Source organism: Bubalus bubalis, chromosome X (genome assembly GCF_019923935.1).
Source record: "Bubalus bubalis isolate 160015118507 breed Murrah chromosome X, NDDB_SH_1, whole genome shotgun sequence".
NCBI lineage: Eukaryota > Metazoa > Chordata > Mammalia > Artiodactyla > Bovidae > Bubalus > Bubalus bubalis.
The window spans coordinates 18,356,980-18,375,069 of record NC_059181.1 but is presented as its reverse complement, the minus strand read 5'-3'; the positions used below and the strand labels follow the sequence as shown (position 1 = coordinate 18,375,069).

Below are 18,090 nucleotides of genomic sequence, written 5' to 3'. Positions count from 1 at the left end.
CACAGCGGGATATTGACATCGACACAGCCCACGGGGCTCTTCAGTTGTAGCAGTGCTCATGTGTGTTTAGTTCTCTGCACTTAGGTCACATGTGTAGGTTTGTATATCCACCACCAGAGTCAAGATGCAGTACATTTCTATCACCGCTAGCATCCCTCGTGTGGCCTTTTTATAACTATTAATACTAAGCACACCTCCCGCCCCGCTTCCCTTCCCTAAGCTCTGGCAACCACTATCGGGTTGATTTGAAGTGGAAGGTTCTAGCATGATTTGCCTCAGCTGCTCAATTTAGAAACAAATGGCTGACAGTTAGCAGGCCTTGTAAGAGGTACTGGGGCGCCTATCATGAGCAGTCTCATCACCTGGGGTTACTCTTTTTGGGGTGCTGTTTTATTCTGAACCTACTAATCGAGTTGCATCTTTGCAACTGCTGACCTGCAGTCTGGTCCGGTCTTATGACAGCCTGGGAGTACGATACGTTGTTGTGACCATAAACACCACAAGTACTTGCCCTGGTTCAGAAACTCTTTTACATCCTCTCATAGCCTTTGAGAAGCCTGGTCAGGAAGTGTGACCAGGAGCTTTTGACAGCTTGGGCTGATGCAACAATAATAGCAACACTGGCCTGCTGCAGCTTTGGACCTGGTTAAAGGGCAGAAAAGAGCAGAGCGGCCATTGGCTGTGAACGAGAAGGAATCATCAGAATGAGCGTGATTAAGTCCTGGTTTCACTGCTATGGTTCAGCCTTTGGGCCCCGTGCTAAGGCTGGCTGGCCCATTGGCAAAGTGGCAGTGAGGGTCCCATGGGGAGCCCCCAGGAAAGGAGGTGTTACCCACATCCAGGATGCACAGGGCTATGCCCTGCTGTGAAGGGCATTGGCCCTTACGCCTTGTTTCCTTTGGGTCTGGAGATGGCTGAAGTGGCTGTCGCAAAAATAAGAATCCTAGGATTTTCAGTCTGATGATGTAGTTCGGAAATACTGGGGCATTGATGGAGGGCTTGGCCTATGCAAGCTTTTCATACTGTGTATGGATCAGGGAGCCCAGAAAGAGATGCTGATGTTTGGTTCACTCTCATTTTTCCAAGAAGACATTAATCCCAGAAGACTAATTCCTCAAGCTAATAATTTAATGTATATATTATTTGCATTGCCAGAAATAATGATTGGCAGCCTTGTCAACAACCACTAAATACTTGAGTACCTACTCTTCAAGTGCAAGGTTTCAACAGATGCCAGGGTCCTTGTACACAGGCCCCACTTTCCAGGGCCTTTGGGTCTGTTGTGGCCCCCAAGACAGCAAATGGGAAGTGTCACACTGACTATGCTAACTGAGTGTTAGAAAGTAATACTGATCAGAGTTGGGGCTGCTCCATGATGTCCAGGATGTCAGGGCAGGCTCTGCAAAGTGGGACAGATGGACCTGAATCTGGAAGTTAAATTCGCTTCAGTCGAGGCAGAGGCAGGCAGGAAAGTCACATGGGGAGTGCTGATCCTGGGCATCAGTCAGCCTGGCGCAGAGCAAGGTGCTGACCCAGAAATGGAAGTCAGGGCTGCTCTGAATTTGGGAGGGATGGATTTGTCATTTTTTCTATAGGCAGTGGGAGCCATGGATGGTTGACACTGAAGTGACATGATCAAGTCTAAAAATTGAGATGATAACTGGTGGAGCTTTGTGGAACCCATCAGATGAAGGGTAGACGGGTGTCAGGGAGTCAGGTTTGTTGATAGTTCACCTGAGAGGTAGTGAGAGAGAGCCAAGAGGCCAGCTGCTCACAGGAGGATTGGAAAGAAGGGGGATAGTTGTGGAGCAGCAATGAGAGAGAATGATCATTGGTCCTCACGAGCAGATCAGATTTGGGAGTGGGGAGGAGGAGAGACTGATTTGTTAGCTCTGAGGGTTTTTAGGGTTGGGGGACTGACCGAGGTGGGGGAGTGACTTGGATTGAAATAAATATATCCAGAGGAGAAACTGGTTTGAGGTAAACATGATGAATTTAAGCATGTTGACATTGAGATGTGGTCAGACATCCCGCATCGGTGCTCCATGTGGATTGAAGGTGGAGGCTGAGGCCAGAGAGGTGGGCAGGGATTGCAGTGGAGATTAGAACCTTCCAGGAGACGAGAAGGCAGGGCTGGGCACCTGAGGACCTGGGATTGAGTGTTGATTGTGCTGCTTCCTGGCTCGGTGACCTTCTGTAATTTATACCAACTCTCTGAGCTTCAACTTGCTTTCTCTGTAAAGACTACTGCTGTCTCTCTCAGCTTCTTCACCTTGTCTTCCAGAATTATGTAAAATCACTTGATGAGCTGCTGAAAGGCAGAGATGCTAATTTTTCATGTTGTTTGCTTAAAAGTGATAGTCAGGAAAATAAGTAAAATCCTTACCATGAGAAAAGACAAAGAAGGACCTAGAGCTGAGGACTAAACCTGGTGCAAAGCCCACACCTAAGGGAAAAGTGGGCTCTTACAGCATCACCAGGGCCAATGGAGGAGAGGATTTTAAGCAGTGTCTTAGGTCCAAATCCAGAAACGTTCTTTGCAGGTGGGTCTGTCAAGATTAGGACATTGCCGAGGGGCTGGGTCTCTTCCGGGCTGCTTTTGTATATCTGCTTTTGTAGCATCTGTTCATTGCTTTGAATCAAGAAGGAAATTATCTGTACCAGAATGTTTTGTTAGTGATTCAGACAATTGAAGCTGTCCAAATGTGGGCCGCAGTGAAATCACAGAATACAGCCTTAAAACCCATTAGAAATCATTGTTGGTAGCTATAAATGAATCTGTGTTTCCTCTTAATAAAGCTATAATTTTAAATTATTATAATATTAAATTTGAGAAGGTGGCTTTTTCAGGTCTCGTGTGGGCAGCTACCAGCATCTGTCTGCCCAAGATAATTGGGAATGAAATCAGTTGGTCCAAAGCTGACTTGTTGATGTCAGTTTGAGATATTGTTTGTATCAAACTATGTGGCCATATTTCAAGTAGCATAATAGGAATACATGGATGAGCTCCAAACAGGCCTATGCATGAATAGAAAGGAAAATTAAATTGTCCAGTTTTCTCTTGCTGATGGAAGAATCTCTGTTCCGATTGAGTGGGAGATTATAGGCCGCAAAGTCAAGTGCCATAACATTTACTTTTATTATGCAGTATATTGTAGTTCCCATGGCATGGTGGGATTTCTTGTTACACTTCAATGCTACGGAGATTTTCTGTTCCTCTCCCACTAAAGCACATAGCAACGGGCCTCCAGGTGTGAAGCAGCCTGGGAACTAAGCCATCTAGTTGCAATTAATTGACTTCAAAAAAAGCCTTTCTCATTCCTCTTCAGTTGCTTGACTTCTTTGTTTTGACTCTTGTTTTCCATTCTATTCAAATCTCATCATACTTTTCCCACTTTGGTCTCTTTACATGGATGCCATCCCCTGTTCCCTTGAGGAAGCTGATTTCCGCTGTATTTTTTCAGCGGACCCACAGTTTTCTTAAATTGGGGCCCACTTGGGCATTGGCATAAATACAGGTATGTGATAGAATCATCACAAAGTGTTTGGAAAGCCTAGGAGTGCTTTCTCAGAATCTTTTATAGTAGAACATGCCTTTATAATCTTTTTGATTCTTCTTTGAGGTACAATTTGTGATAGTTTCTTCCAAGTAAAATAGCTATGTGTATAACGTCCTGGTATTAGAATCATTCCTCCAGGGCAATGAAGAGTGTATGCTCGCTCTCTTTATCTCCCTCTGCTGTCATCCTGAGGTTATAGTGGTGAACTCATAGCAATGGGAGTGAGCAAAGGAGAGGAGAAAAGGAGTTAATAGTCGCTGGGTACCTACTAGATGCTTGGTATATTTTATATATTTTTCATCATCATCAACCCTGTGAGGAAGGTGTAATGTCTTGTTTTACAAGGAAGGGACAGGGACTAAAGAAAGTCAAGTGACTTGGGAAAGGTTAACTGCCTGGTAAATAGCAGATTTGGATTTGAACCTAGTTCCCCCTGACCCATAGAGCCCAAATTTTCCTGTGTACGAAGTTGGTCTGTATCAGCAGTTCTCAGCCATTCTCCCCAGGGGACATTTGGCAATGTCTGGAGACAGTTTTGCTTGTTACAACACGGTGGGAGTGGGATGCTACTGGCTTCTAGTGGGTGGAGACCAGGGATGCTGTTAAACGTTCTGCAATGCACAGGGCAACCCCCACAGCAAAGACCAATCTGGTGCCAGGGTCAGTAGCGCCACAGTTGAGAAAGCCAGGTGGTGAGTTGGGAACAGCTGGGCCAAGGACAGTGTCCCCTCAGTTGAGTGCAGCTTTGTGGTCCTGGAATAGCTCATCTTGCTTCTTGGGATTCTTTATAAAACGTCATGTGAAAATGGTTTCAGAGCTTTTGGCACCTGGTGCGTTTAGATATCAAAAATTAAATATATTTAAGTTATTCACCTAAACATGGACCAAGGAAGTTGCCATGACCTTTGAGAAGACACTCATCCTCTTTCTCCTTGCCCTATAAAAAAAATATAATTTGCATTTAATTTTCATACACAAACAGTGTTATATTTGAGACTAGTTACTCTCCAAAGACTTAATACCCAGTGTTTAAATGGACATTAAATAAAAGGACAACAAACATGAAATTTAATCAATGCTAAGTTAGAAATTTGTGTGGTAAAGCTGAAGACTATATATAGTTTAAAGCAGTTTAATAGTGACCAGTAACACAAAGTTTTTGTCAATGTGACCCCAACTCTCTGTAAACAAGTGATGAAAATTTTAACTTACTTGAAATTTCTGCCTTTTACCATAAGAAACCATTTCTTTGGGTTTCTTGGACAGATCTTAGGGGAAGAGTTAGGTCCCCAAGCTTTGGGCTGTTGATTTTTGTGTTCTTTTTTGTTCCCCTTCATATTTTTAATTTCCCCTTTTGGAGCTCCCAGTCCAGTAACTGGATCTTGCAGCATTTCAGGTCATTGAGCAATTTCTTGGGTTTAATAGGACAACATATACTGTATCCTGCCTGCCTTAGAGAACCCCGTAAGTGACATTTGGAGTGTTCCAGAAGGTCTCCTGGCTGAACTTGTGTGTGAGCAAGCCACATCTCTAAGCTTATTCGAGAGCCCCAGCTCACTCTGACAGGCAGTGTCCCTTTACCAGTGACCTTCAGACGTGACCTTTGGGATCAGGACAGTGGCCAGCATGACCTGTACAGAGGAAAGGAAGATGTGATACCTGCTGTGTCACCGTCAACTCTGCACATGAGGCTGTGGGGTCTGCACGTGCGGAGCTCTGCTCCTATCCGGGGACACCAGTGAGGATTAAACTTCAAGTCATATCAGGATAATTTGAGAAGCAAGTGTGATGACAAAAGCAAAAGAGATTGTACTTAGGATCAAACACTTTATACCAAGGAAGGGAAACAGATTGAACTTCTAATTGGTGGGTCTTGAACCTAGTCAGTCCCTCTGACCAGTTTTGGTTTCCACCCCGTGCTTCTGGACTTAGCCTTGGTTCATAAAAGGCTCTCTGTCTGGGTACCCCCTGCATTACCTCTTCCCCTGGTTCCCGACCTCTCATCTAAGATTCTTGGGACTCACAGCCAATCTTAGAGAAGACAGGCTGATGGCAGGCCTTGTCCTTCTCAGCACTTCTACAACTCTGATCCCAGATGTTCCACTGCCAGATCTTCACCGTTAGAAACATCAGTCCAGACCAAAACTGAGGTGCTCACTTCCGCCAGCTTGGCCCTCTCACAGGGCAACCCTGGCCTTTGGCAGTCTGTCGCATTGTTAGGTTTGTGCTTTGATGGGTGCCACAGACTACTTTGACCTCGTGACATCTGATAAGCATGAAAGCAGTAAACATTCACAGTGCTAGTAGGAAAAGCTTCGTGAATACTCTAGAGACACAGGTGGAGGTTAAACAAAGCCAAGTGGGGGTGACGATGATAAACAGTGCATAACCTCCCAGGAACAGGGTATTTGGGAGTGTGAATTATTCTAAAACAGAGAACAAACAGTACCCTCCTGCCTGAGCCACCCACAGCCATCAGCCTGCCCCAAGGAAGAGTGAGTGACTGGTCAGATGAGAGGGGGGAACATTTGGGTGTGCAGCAAGCATCCTTCGGATGGGTCTTGGCTGGAAGAGGGTCACAATGTCCGCTTGCTGTGTGGACTTGTAGCCAGCCCCAGAAGTCCACCTGTGTGCCGGGGCATTATGGCCTCCCCTCCCTCTCTGGACAGGACCTGGCACTCTTCTTTTAGCCCAGCTGCTTCACCGCCTCTGCTTTCACTACATGCTGGGACCATTTTCAGCTTTAAGAATATAAATGCAAAGGGATACCCCGTAGGTTCAAAGTAGTCTATATCACAGCAAAGAGACATATATAGTAACCTCTGTTACATACACAGTGTGCCCACTGAGGCCTCTGCGCTGCGACTGAATGTGCAGGTAAGAAGGGAGCAAGTGACGGTCAGCGCTCAGATTGCACATGGCATTTACTTGGCCTGTGATGGCCCTTCCACCCACTGGCTGTGGATTCATAGACTGGCAGAGCCCTGTCTGGCTTCTGTTTGACTTGTAAATATCCAGAAGGATACACAACTTGCCAGAAAACCATGCTCAAGTACCCCTTTGTCATACTAAAAGCATTCTGGACAAACCACCCTTTATGAAGGAGGAAAGCTGAGTTATCAAACTCCTTCTAGTCATGGACTCTTGGGAAGGCATGGGCTGGGAACCTCAGCCTACTCTGCCTCCCACTGCCTTTGGTTCATTCAGTGACAAAAGTGATGAGCTCTTGTGGAGTAAGCTTGGGGGGCCCATTTGAAGGGAATTGGATCTGTTGGTGACAAGCTAAGGGTGAGGTGTCAGTGAACAGCGAGCCCTAGTTTCAAGTCAGAAGATCTTTATTTAGCTTCCCAATGACCTATCGTGGCACTCTCCACCTCTCCAGGCCTGAGTCCTTTCTCTCGAGGTGGTTTACAATCTTTGGAATTTCACAGACTCATTTACCCCAGTTCCCCCCCAAAGCCTTTTAATTTGAAGGACTGCTCATTTTTATTTGACTAATGAAGCACATTTTAAAAAACAAATGCCATCATCTGGTAGGAGATAATCTCCAATTTAAAAATTGAACATACTTGGCTTACTGGAAGACTCACCACGTTGACCTTCTTTTTCTTGGCACTTGACGTGTGCTTTGGAGACAACTTTGTTGTTATGAATGCATACCAGTTCTTGGGAGTGACCTTGGAAAACTACTGGTCTAGCACAGGTGTGCAGAGATGCGGTGTAGGAGGAGGAAACAGGTGGGGGCAAATGAAAGGCCCCCGACAGAGGCAGGTATTGAAGCTGGGGTAAAAACTCAGCACCCAGAAATGAACAATTAGCTTAATTTTTTATAGAGATATAATTGCCGGTTGTTTTAAAAAAAATCACTCGTGGAATGTCAGAATCGTAAGGGCATTTAAAATACTTAGTACCTCTGTCCTCTGCCTTTGCCCACGACTGGAGTATGGGGGCCTGCCAATCCTTCTAGCAGCTCTGCCCAGCACAGTAGAACAAGTGCTTCAGCCAGGAGGAACTTCCTCCTCGAGTTTTGCTCTCAGCATCATTTTGGCACTTGATGTGCTTTGGACTACATATTCTGGACATTGAGATACTCTTTCACATGTGCATTAGAATTTGCTATTTTGACTGCCCTCCACTCCTCTTTCTCTAACCACTGTTGAAGAAGAAATGCCCTGTTCAAAGAACACACACCCTCTGCCTGCCTGCGGCTCATCCCACTGAAGTGAGCCATCAGCAGGGTGTCAGCCTCTTAGGAGCTTGTTTTTTTTTTTATCCTTAAACCAGGGGCTTAGAGGAACTGATCGAAGGGGCCCAGTTCAGCCCTATAGTCTTATTTTTCTGACTCGATCTGTTTATTTTAGCTGAGTGTTCTGGACGTTGAGAAAACTGCTCTGCTGGTAACCGCTGAATCCTCTGTAAGATTAAATAGCTTGTTCTTTCATTTGTCTCTTTGCCTCACTTCCTCTAGTTCTGTTAGTTCCTTAAACCCAGAATTGATAATTTGCTCCTTTCTGAGTTCTCATCCAGGGTTTTCTTTGGCCTAAAGATTTTTGCTTATAAGAGATTTGCTGGCCATCTGGAAATTTAAATTGTTAAGAATTAAGGGCATAACAGTTTAGGCAGAACTTTTTATGAAGTTTAAAAATTCATTCACCTTTAAAATACTCATTATGATTTTTTCACCCAAATTCTTACAGAAAAATGTAAAAGGTGAGATGTTTGTCATCCAAAATAAGTTTGAGTAGCCAGAGAAAACCCTTATATGGAGGCAAGATAATCCCACAGAACCACTGAGGAAAGTGGTGGTGTGTTACATAGACCGTGGGTTTTCAGATAAGGGCACTTGGATTTGAATTCCTAGCTCTGCAATCTGGGTTAAGAGACTCTGAGCTCCTTTTTCCTCTTCTATATGACAGGGTTAGTTACTAATGCCCACCTGCCTCAGAGGGTTGTTGTAGAATTTAGAGCTAATGATGTGATGTGGCTGAAACAAAACAGGTTCTTTCAGAGTGGTAGTTGGTATAGCTGTGGTTCAGTAAGAGAGAACCACATATCACCCTTCATTCTTACCATGACTCCTGTTATCAGAAATTAGGAAAGTTCTTGAACACAAAAATCAGCTGTAATTTTGACAACTGTATCAGAAATCTTTTCATATGTGATTTGCTCAGTTGTCTTTTTATATTAAACAGCTTTTTCCCACCCCACAAAGGGGAAAAGGCACTCACTTAAAAAAATGAAAGAACACAGGAAGTTAGGGAAATTCCCTAGAATCTCAGCCTCTTCCTGAGATAATCACTGTTTACTTGGTGTACACACTTTTAGAAGTCTTTCTGTGATTGGATGGAGGTTTTTAAAATGCTGTCATGTTGCAATACAGTTCTAGTCCTTACTTGTTCTTTTGTACTAAATAATGTGTGTTTGACATCTTTCCGCATAAGTCACATAGACCAACCTTATATTTTTAAAGGCTGCATGATGTTACATTGTGTGATTCTACTGTAACCTGTTCATTAGGGGCAATGTTGCAAAGATCACCTTAGGACATTGATCTGCAAACACGAACCTTGGGGGACCATAGAGATCTCCCAGGCCACAGATAGCACCTTGTCTTCTTATGTACTCTTTTCTTCAGACTCATCTCCTGAGAGTCCTGATGTCACGCTGCTTTTCCTTTCTCACTCCCCTTTCTCATTTGCCCTCTCTCACCTCATGTGGTATAGCCAATCTCTTGCCCACTCCAGGGGTACAAAAACCTCTGGTGAAAACTCAGAGATAATTCTGAGATTGGTGTTAGACTTGATTAAGTTAAAGACTCTATTGACTGGACCGAAAAAACACATCCATTTACAAGCCAGTTGCTTTCTAATCCTTTTGTTTCCATCCAAATTGAAGGGGGTACCCACTGAGTTGTTCATTGATAGATAGTTAAAAATAGTTCTTGATGTTAGCCCACTGTCTGATTTTTGGTATGTAACTTGGAAGGACTTCAAAGAATTAAGTGACATTGTGATAACAAAATTCTTTCCATTCCTGTCTACTTATTTTTGTGTTAACAGAGTTTCTTGGCACTTATATCTATAAAGTGGAAAATAGGAATAGAATCAATATCAAGCTGAATATAAATACACATGAACTGATTGAGGGAGATGCCAAATAAAATTCTACTTGTTATGCTATTAAATTCCTTATCAAAATGTGTATACATATGTTTTGATCATTTTCATAGTAATAATGATAGGTCAATCCAGAAAAAAGTCATTTTTATACCTAGAGCCTTATGATTTCAGGAAATGAAAAAGTTATTTTCAGTTTATATACATGTTCATATGGCAGGAAGAGATGAAAAATTAACAATGGATAAAATTAACAAGAGCATAAAATATACTACATTAGAATAAAATTCAGCAGTGGAAGTATGATGGATATATGAATTCAAAAAGGGAAAGGAATGGTACAGAATTTCCAACCATTAAAGAAGAACTTATTCATGATTTTTTAAATGGATAATGGTGGTTGTTAAATTGGTATGGTATCAGATTTACATTGAATATATTCAAGAGAGCAATAGTTATATTTTAAGATATCAATGTTTATAATATATAAATTATATAATATATATAGTAAATTATATTATAATTTCTATATTATAATATAAATTATGTGACTAAAATTTGTGAAAAATTTAGATGTCAACTTAACCTGTGTGAGGGAGTACATAGATTTTTAACATTATTTTAGGAGGAACACTGGTAAACAGTTTGAATGCCCCGGCCTCATGAATATGTCATTCTACATGTACAGAAACATTGCTATGGGTTAATTTCTAGAAGCAGAATATCTGAGGGTGTACACATTTACATTTTGTGACAGATATTGCCAAACAGCATTAGATAAAGGTTGCGCCAGTTTACATTCTGGCAAATACTAACATAACTACAATTTCTAATAGATACATTATTTCCTAAATCATTTTCAATGACAAATTTGGGCCTGTAGTGAGCAATTTTTAACAGAATGCAAAAGTGAAGTGCTACATCCCCCCTCCCTCCACGTTGCTGGCTATGGATGCACATGAAGCTCTTTACTTCTCTGTGCTAGACTTCAGGAAGATGTACCCTACCCCCTTCCCAGATCCCTTCTGCTGATCTCAATTAGGTCACCAGACTGTCACTGCTAATTTCATCTTATACCTGTCTCTCGTATTAGCTAGCAGAATTTGTAATTATGTCTGTAAAATCCTGTCTCTCTCCAGAGGCTCTAAGCTCCATGGGGTGGGGCCCACGGCTGTTTTGTTCATCGCTGCACACCACCCCCCACCCCACCCCTATGCCTAACTCAGAGCCTGGCTCACAGGTCTCACTTAGGAACTGTGTACTGAATGAAGGAGCTGAGCACATGCGAGAAGAAATAGCACGATGTAGGATCACGTTAGAGATCTTCATTGTTGCTAGCCCCATGTGGCTGTTTAAATTTAATTTAAATCATCACACTTAGCCGTGTTCTGTGTGCTCAGTTAGTCACACGGGGCTAGTGGCACCATATTGGATAGAGCAGATATAGCCAGTTTCCATCATCCCCAGCAAGTTTTAATGGATAGTAGTGTTATAAGTGATTGTCCTTTTATTCTCAGAACTTTCCCTGTGTCTGGCACACAGTAGTTACTTAACAAATGTTTAAGTGAATGAGTAAACAAACTTTATCTCCCTCTTTTATTCTTGAGCTACAAGTTTCCATATAAAAGTTACTCCACACTGAATAGACCAACATTCCCCCTTAACTTGCTCACACCTTATATTTCTTGCCAGAGATTTCTTTAAAGAAGCCAGCCCCCTTTTCAGTCCTTTTAAGAGCACATTTAAATAAAATAGAACAAAGGCAGCTTCTTCTCAGAGCACAGAGTTATTTCTACACACACACAAATTACATTTCCTGGCATCTTGCTCTTGATGGAGGAACAATTCTCAGAATTCACTATCAGTTGGATGAGAAGGAAGGTCCAATAGGAACACTGCTGTCTGTCCAGTGCTCTGTAATGGAAAGAATGTCACCAGTGTGAATCTAAGAGTGCACCCTGCCACTTTCTGACTGTGACCTTGATAATGTTGTCTAACCTGTGACCTCTCTGTCTCATTTATGGAATAGAGTATCCTGCTTGGCATGGGTTTTTGGGAGGGCTGGATGAGCACACTCTCATGAAGGGTGGAGTAGTAGGGTGGCTGACCGGTAGCTCACGTTTGTTTACTCCTAGCCGCCTGTATCAGAGAAGGCAATGGCACCCCACTCCAGTACTCTTGCCTGGAAAATCCCATGGATGGAGGAGCTTGGTAGACTGCAGTCCATGGGGTCGCTAAGAGTTGGACATGACTGAGCGATTTCACTTTCACTTTTCACTTTCATGCATTGGAGAAGGAAATGGCAACCCACTCCAGTGTTCTTGCCTGGAGAATCCCAGGGACGGGGGAGCCTGGTGGGCTGCCGTCTATGGGGTTGCACAGAGTCAGACACGACTGAAGCGACTTAGCAGCAGCAGCAGCAGCCGCCGCCACCTGTATCTTGAAAACTTCACCCTGGTTGATAAATGAAAACAAAACAGCAAATCTGCTATATCCATACACATTTTGGAGGGCTTATTTTCCCACAGAATCTAATCATTGCTTAAATGAGAATTTTTCAGTTGGTGACTCAGCTGATGCAGGTGTTCATTGACCCCTCATAACAGGCCTATCTTTGCAGTTTGTACAGGTTTTTCACATGAGTCAAAGGATTTCCACTCAGGGTGAGATTTCCTCCTGACCAGACTACCTTGAGATGCTTCTTCCTTGTAGAGAATATACCTGCGGCCCTGTGGGTTTAGAGTTTTCTCATCTTAAATCTTAAAAAAAGAAAAATCTTGTTTGTGGCTTGGTTTTCTTTTTTTAAAAGATTTAGCCTTGCTCTTAAATTTCTGCTCCCAGATCCCACAGCTCCATCACTGGCGTCTGAAAACAAAATTCTACCTGCGTGATCTGAAAGGGTTTTCACATAATTGCTCATTTATTAAAGAATAACCGTGCAGAGCTGATAGCTCAGATAACTGTCTCCTTTTTTCCCCCCCTCTGGTGGGAAAACCAAAGCCCAGAAAGGTTGTTTGTTCATTTATTCAACAATCATTTATTGAACACTCACTGCAAGCCAGGTATGGTGCTAGGCCTGGGAAGAACAGAGGTAGAAGCCATGGCTTCTTCCTTGGCTGGTGAGGGAGATAGATAGGCCAACAGAGACTGTTAGTTCAGGGTGCTGAACATTGACATTGGAGTGATGAGTCTCTAGGGAGCACTCAGGTCAGTTTAGAGTGCAGTCTGGATTCTTGGAAGAGATCTTAGTTGCCAAGCCAAGCCTTGATGGCCCCAGGGGAAGGGAGGAGAGGAGAGGGGAGCGGAGAGGAGGAAGTCACCTGAGGGACAGAGGTGCATCGGCCACATGAAGGCACCAGGATTTCGTTGGCACTCAGGAAGGACTTGAAGCAGCAAAGGGGCATACTCAGATCTTCACTTTACACATCTCTCTCTGGCAGCAGCTTGTGGGATGGTACAGGACTTGGAGTGAGAAATTCATTTCCATGGTTCCATGCAAGAAGTTCCTGCAGCTTTAATGGTCCTTGACAGGACATGCAGGGATGGTGTGGTTTCCAGAGATATTGGGAGGGAGCAATGCTGCCAAGCTTCAGATGTAGGAAACTTCTATTCCAGGACTCATTCTCGAGTCCAGAGCAGCGAACTACAGTAAGTAAAGAGAGCCACGTAGGAGCTCACAAACATTTCCTTTGGTGCCACTGGCCCGCCTCAGGCTGTTGACTCTCCTCCATGTTTTCAGTGGGTGTGTTTCAGGTTGCCTGTGGTCACTGGTACCATCCCTGCCATCAGTGGAAAATGAACCCACATTTTCTAATTGAACTAAATAGGGTGTGACTGAAACTTATGGAAAATGGGCAACTCCTTGTGCCGTGAAGAGTCCAAAGGCATTTCCAAGCTGACTCCATGTCCAGCATGAATTATCCCCGTATGTCTGCAGAGGGTTCATCTTCCAAGTATCAGAAAAGTGCAGGGCCTCTCATCCTTATGAAACTAACTTTAAAAAAAAATACCCCACCTTTGCCAGTTCCGGAGTTTTGGATTGGCTTATGGGCATTAAAACTATTTTTTATTAAGAGGAAAAATTCCTAGCCAGGCTGAGAAAGCTCATATCAGGTTTCAGCCTGATTCATTTCAAAACCACCATGAAAATTGGGACATTTTCTTCACACCACAATGGGTTAGTCATGGAAATTCTGCCTTAATCTCAGCTCCCCCGGCCACAGTCATGAGAGCATGCTCTGTGCCACTGAAAATTTATGTTACAGTGCTGAAGAGCTGCCCCCTCCATTGTCCGAAAGCAGAAGTGAGTTGAAGTTCAAGGTCTGAGGTTCCCTTTTCAACAAGTGACCTCATCTTTGGTGCATCTTCTTCTTTCTGGCACTTTGGTTTTGTTTGTTATTTCCCCAAAGTGCTTTTTACGAGCTCCAACTGTAGAAAGTTCCACATAGCTGAGTCTGTGTGAGGAGGTTAAGAGTGCAGCTCCCCTGCAGGCCTCAGCCCTGCTTGTATTGTGGAGTGGCAGAGATGAGATGCTCTTCTGGGCCATCTGTCATGGGGATGCTGACTGAGGCTGCTTGCTGAGTGGCCAGGCTTCAGCTTGTGTGGGGCTTTTTTAGTGCAGACCTCAGCCAGTGAAACAGCATGGATGGGCCGGCTGGGCTGTCTCTGCAGCCCCGGCACCAAAGGCTGCCCACCACTCCCCACCACAACCAAGCTGCTCCTCGCAGCCCACCAGCAGCCCCCACTCTATAAGCTGCATGCCTGTAATCAGAGTTCTTTCTTGAGAGAGTTGATTCATCCGTGGGCTTGCTCGTGTGTTCCTTCATCCACCGGACCGCCAGTATGCCTGGCTGAGTGTGAGAGCACGAAAACGGGTCCCTGCCCTCCTGGGGCTCAGTCATGTGCCACACACAGACCAGCCCTCTGAGTCATTTGGAAAGTGTGATTTAGGACAGACCACTGTCTCAAACGGTGTCAAACTCTCAACTCCCCCGGGGCCTTCATTCTTTCAGCAGGCTCGGGAGGGTGGGTTGGGAGCACAGATGGAATCCAACAGAAAATTCCTGGGTGCTGCCTGGTCTGCACACCAGAAGATATTCTGGGTCTGTTCTAAGGAGGGCCCAAGGCCACCTCACCAACTCCCCTTGTCCCCCCTCCTGCCCCGCTCTGCATGCTGGGCTTCTCAAGTGCCTCTCTCTTACCCCAGCTGCCACATTTCTGACTTGTCACCCCTGTGACCACTTTGGTTACCACCTGATCACCTCTGTTGCCCACCCACCAGGTCAGCAGGGGACCCACCCTGTGAGGAGCCTAACTCCCGATGCCTCACTGGACCCTAGAACCTCTGCCACCCCCCTGGTGGCCCTTGGCCCAGTGCCCTCTCCTCTCCTCCGCTTGCTTAAGTCCTGACTCACCCCCTACCCTGCCCCCCGCCTCTGCTACTAACATCCTAATAAGCCTGGGGAGACGGGGAGCCTACCTGGCCTAGACTGAAACCCCAGACTAACCCAGTCAGTCCCACAGCGGGAGCCAGGCAGGAGCCTTTTTATTTTTAATTGTCCAGGTGGCTCTTCTCCGCAGCCAAGGTAGAGAACCACAGTCAGCAGGCCTTTGATTGTTCTTTCATGGCTTCAGCCTGCTCCAGTGTTGCCTCCTGAGCTGGCTTCAGTGTCCAGGATGGAGCCATGGTCTAGGTGGTGGCTCTCAGGTCCTGGCAGCGCCCGGCCAAGGCCCTCAGCGCTGGCTTGTTTACTGCAACCTTTACGACCCTGTCCTTCGCCTCCTTCCCTCCTGGCTGCTGCTCAGCATTTGCTTCCCCCACCCAGGCTTTCTGTGCCCTGCAAGTACCTTGTGCCCTCCACACCCCTCACCTCCACCCTTCTGCCAGCAGACCTCCCTGCCCTGGGCCTTAATCCCTTCCTCTAGGGCCCAGTTGAGGAGCTGCCCAGAGAACCTGCTAAATTCACTGGATGTAGAGTGTATGCAAAGATGTTTGTGCAGCGCTCCTCCTTAATAAAACAACAACAGAGAGAGAGGAAATGATTTGAAAACTAATTACCCATTGCTAAGGAATTGATTCAGTAAATCATGAACTGCAGTGCAATGGAAGATTCTACAACAATCAAAATAGACACATGGAATATAATGTTGAGTGAAATAAGCAGAATGCATTACTACATGTAATGTGAACTAGGCAGTCTATTTATAGAAAAAGCCTGAAGGGAAAGCTACCAAAATACTAATAGTGTTGTCCCGGCACAGTAAGGTTATAGTTGACTTTGTTTTGTTGTTATCCTTTTATGGCTTTGAAAAATTATACACTGTGCACATATTCCATTTATAATTGGAGAAAACAGCAATTTTTAAAAAATTCAGATATTAGTGTCAGATGATGGCTTTTGGCACCAATCCAAGTGTGTAATTGGGAATTTCAATTTCAGACAACATGGAGCTGGTAGAAGTGAGTCCTGGGGTGGGGACTGAAGGGGATTCTTTTAGGAAAGTAAGATTCTCTTAAAGGTAAGGCCCCTGAGAGGATCAGGCCAGTGAACAGGCTCTAGAGGGACCCACCCCGATCTCCACAGAGCTGGCTGGTGAGTGGGGGCCCTTTTCAGAAGCCTCTCTGTGGCCCTGGGTGCTGATCAGCTCCTCATTGGCCTCAGAGCACTGCTGATGCTTTTCTGGTGCTGTCTCTGCAGAGTTAGCCTTTGGTTACAGTTGCTTTGCCCTGATAAGATGAGTTCATGTTGAGTAATTATTCATTCACCAGGTGCTGGAATAAAGGCATGTCATCTAATCCCAGGGGTAATGTAATGGTTTGTCCTGACCAGTGAGTTGTGCTTGGTTTTGCATATTCCACTCAAGGAAGTAGTTTGCAGACAGCACCTGCCTGCGCATTAATAGAATAACGCTGTCACACGGCCAGACTGCTTATGGTACCCCTCAACAAAGGAGCACTCCCCAAAATAAGGAAGGGAAAAAAACACACATCATTTTTATCTTTTCTGTCCTGAGCCAGCACACTTGCAGTTGTGGCAGTTTAAGATGCTTTCAGTTGCAGAGAAAGAATATCTGACTAAAATTAGCTGACATAAGGGGAGGGTGAGTTTATTTCACATGGTGAGAAGTCAGGACATTGTCATTCCAGGGTTGTCGAGTGGCTCCTTGAGGTGATCAGTCACCCAAGCTCTTTCTGTTTTTCTGCTTTGCTGTCCTGAAGATCTCCAAGAGCATCTCCCTCATGGTTCATAAAAGAGTGTATAGTCATTTGTGCAATGGCAGGAAAAGGACTGAAGACTACTGCCGCAGGAAGGAGCAGGAAGGGACTTCCCTGGCGATCCAGTGGTTAAGACTTATGCTTCCAATGCAGGGGGCATGGGTTCAACCCTTGGTCAGGGAACTGAGGTCCCAAATGTTGTGGGGTGTGGGCAAAAGAAAAAAAGAAGTGACGGGAAGAGACTAGAAACATGCCAGGTACACTGGTGGCTGGTGGTGGAGCCGGATTTGAACCCAAACAGCTTAGTTCAAAATCCATGCCTGTCTTAGTCTACCAGATCTGCCATGACAGAACTTAAGCAACAGACATCTATTTCTCACAGTTCTGGAGGCGGTGAAGGCCAAGATGATAGCACTAGCAGATGCTGTGTCTGTTGAGTCCCCTCCTCTCGGTTCATGGACTCTGTCTTCTCACTGTGTCTTCAAATAGCAGAGGGATAAGTGGGTCCTGGTGTCTTTCTCTTCTTAGAAGGACATTAAGCCTATCCACAACTCCAGGCATCCTATTCTTGCACAACAACTCCCCAAGTAGGAAGGAAGAGGAGGTTTAGAGGCAGAGAGGAACTCTCCCCCAGAGGCTGTCCATGGACTTCCTTTCCTTTCTCAGTGACCCAAATTGGGCTCCACGGCCACCTTTAAACCAATCACAGGCCATGAGGAGCAGGATCGCCATCACCAGATTAGTCCAAACAAGCTTCCACTGGGCACATTGTCCTAAAACAAAACTGGGGCTCTGTTGGGAGAATGGGGATGGTTTGGGAAGGCAGTGTCAGGCACGGCCAATGAAGCATGGTCTCCCGGTCAGGAAGAGGGGGTATGGTCCCATTCACCAGCAGTAATGAGTCTCAAGGTCTGTTCCTTTCTGCTAGCCATCCCTTTGTCCATCACACAGATATCTACACTTGGTTTATAAATTCCCAGAACTCTGTAGAACCAGAGTTCCCTTTTGCCTGATCTGGTTGAAGGAGGTGACAAAGTAAAGGCAGTGATGATCTGACTGAATGATGTGCCGTTCATCTGAGACATCAGTCCTCAAGATGGGGGCACCCCGAGGATAGGCTAATTTCTACCATGCTCACTGGGTTTGCCTTGGTGTCCAGCTCTGTGTGGGGCACAGAGTCGTTGCTCAGTCATCATGG

The 18,090-nt window shown here is 45.0% G+C and overlaps 1 protein-coding gene across 6 annotated transcripts in view; it reads left to right on the top strand.

Annotated features, from left to right (window-relative positions):
* SH3KBP1 (SH3 domain containing kinase binding protein 1) overlaps positions 1 to 18,090 on the top strand; it is a 336,343-nt gene that overhangs the window by 304,054 nt on the left and 14,199 nt on the right. The window lies entirely within an intron of this gene.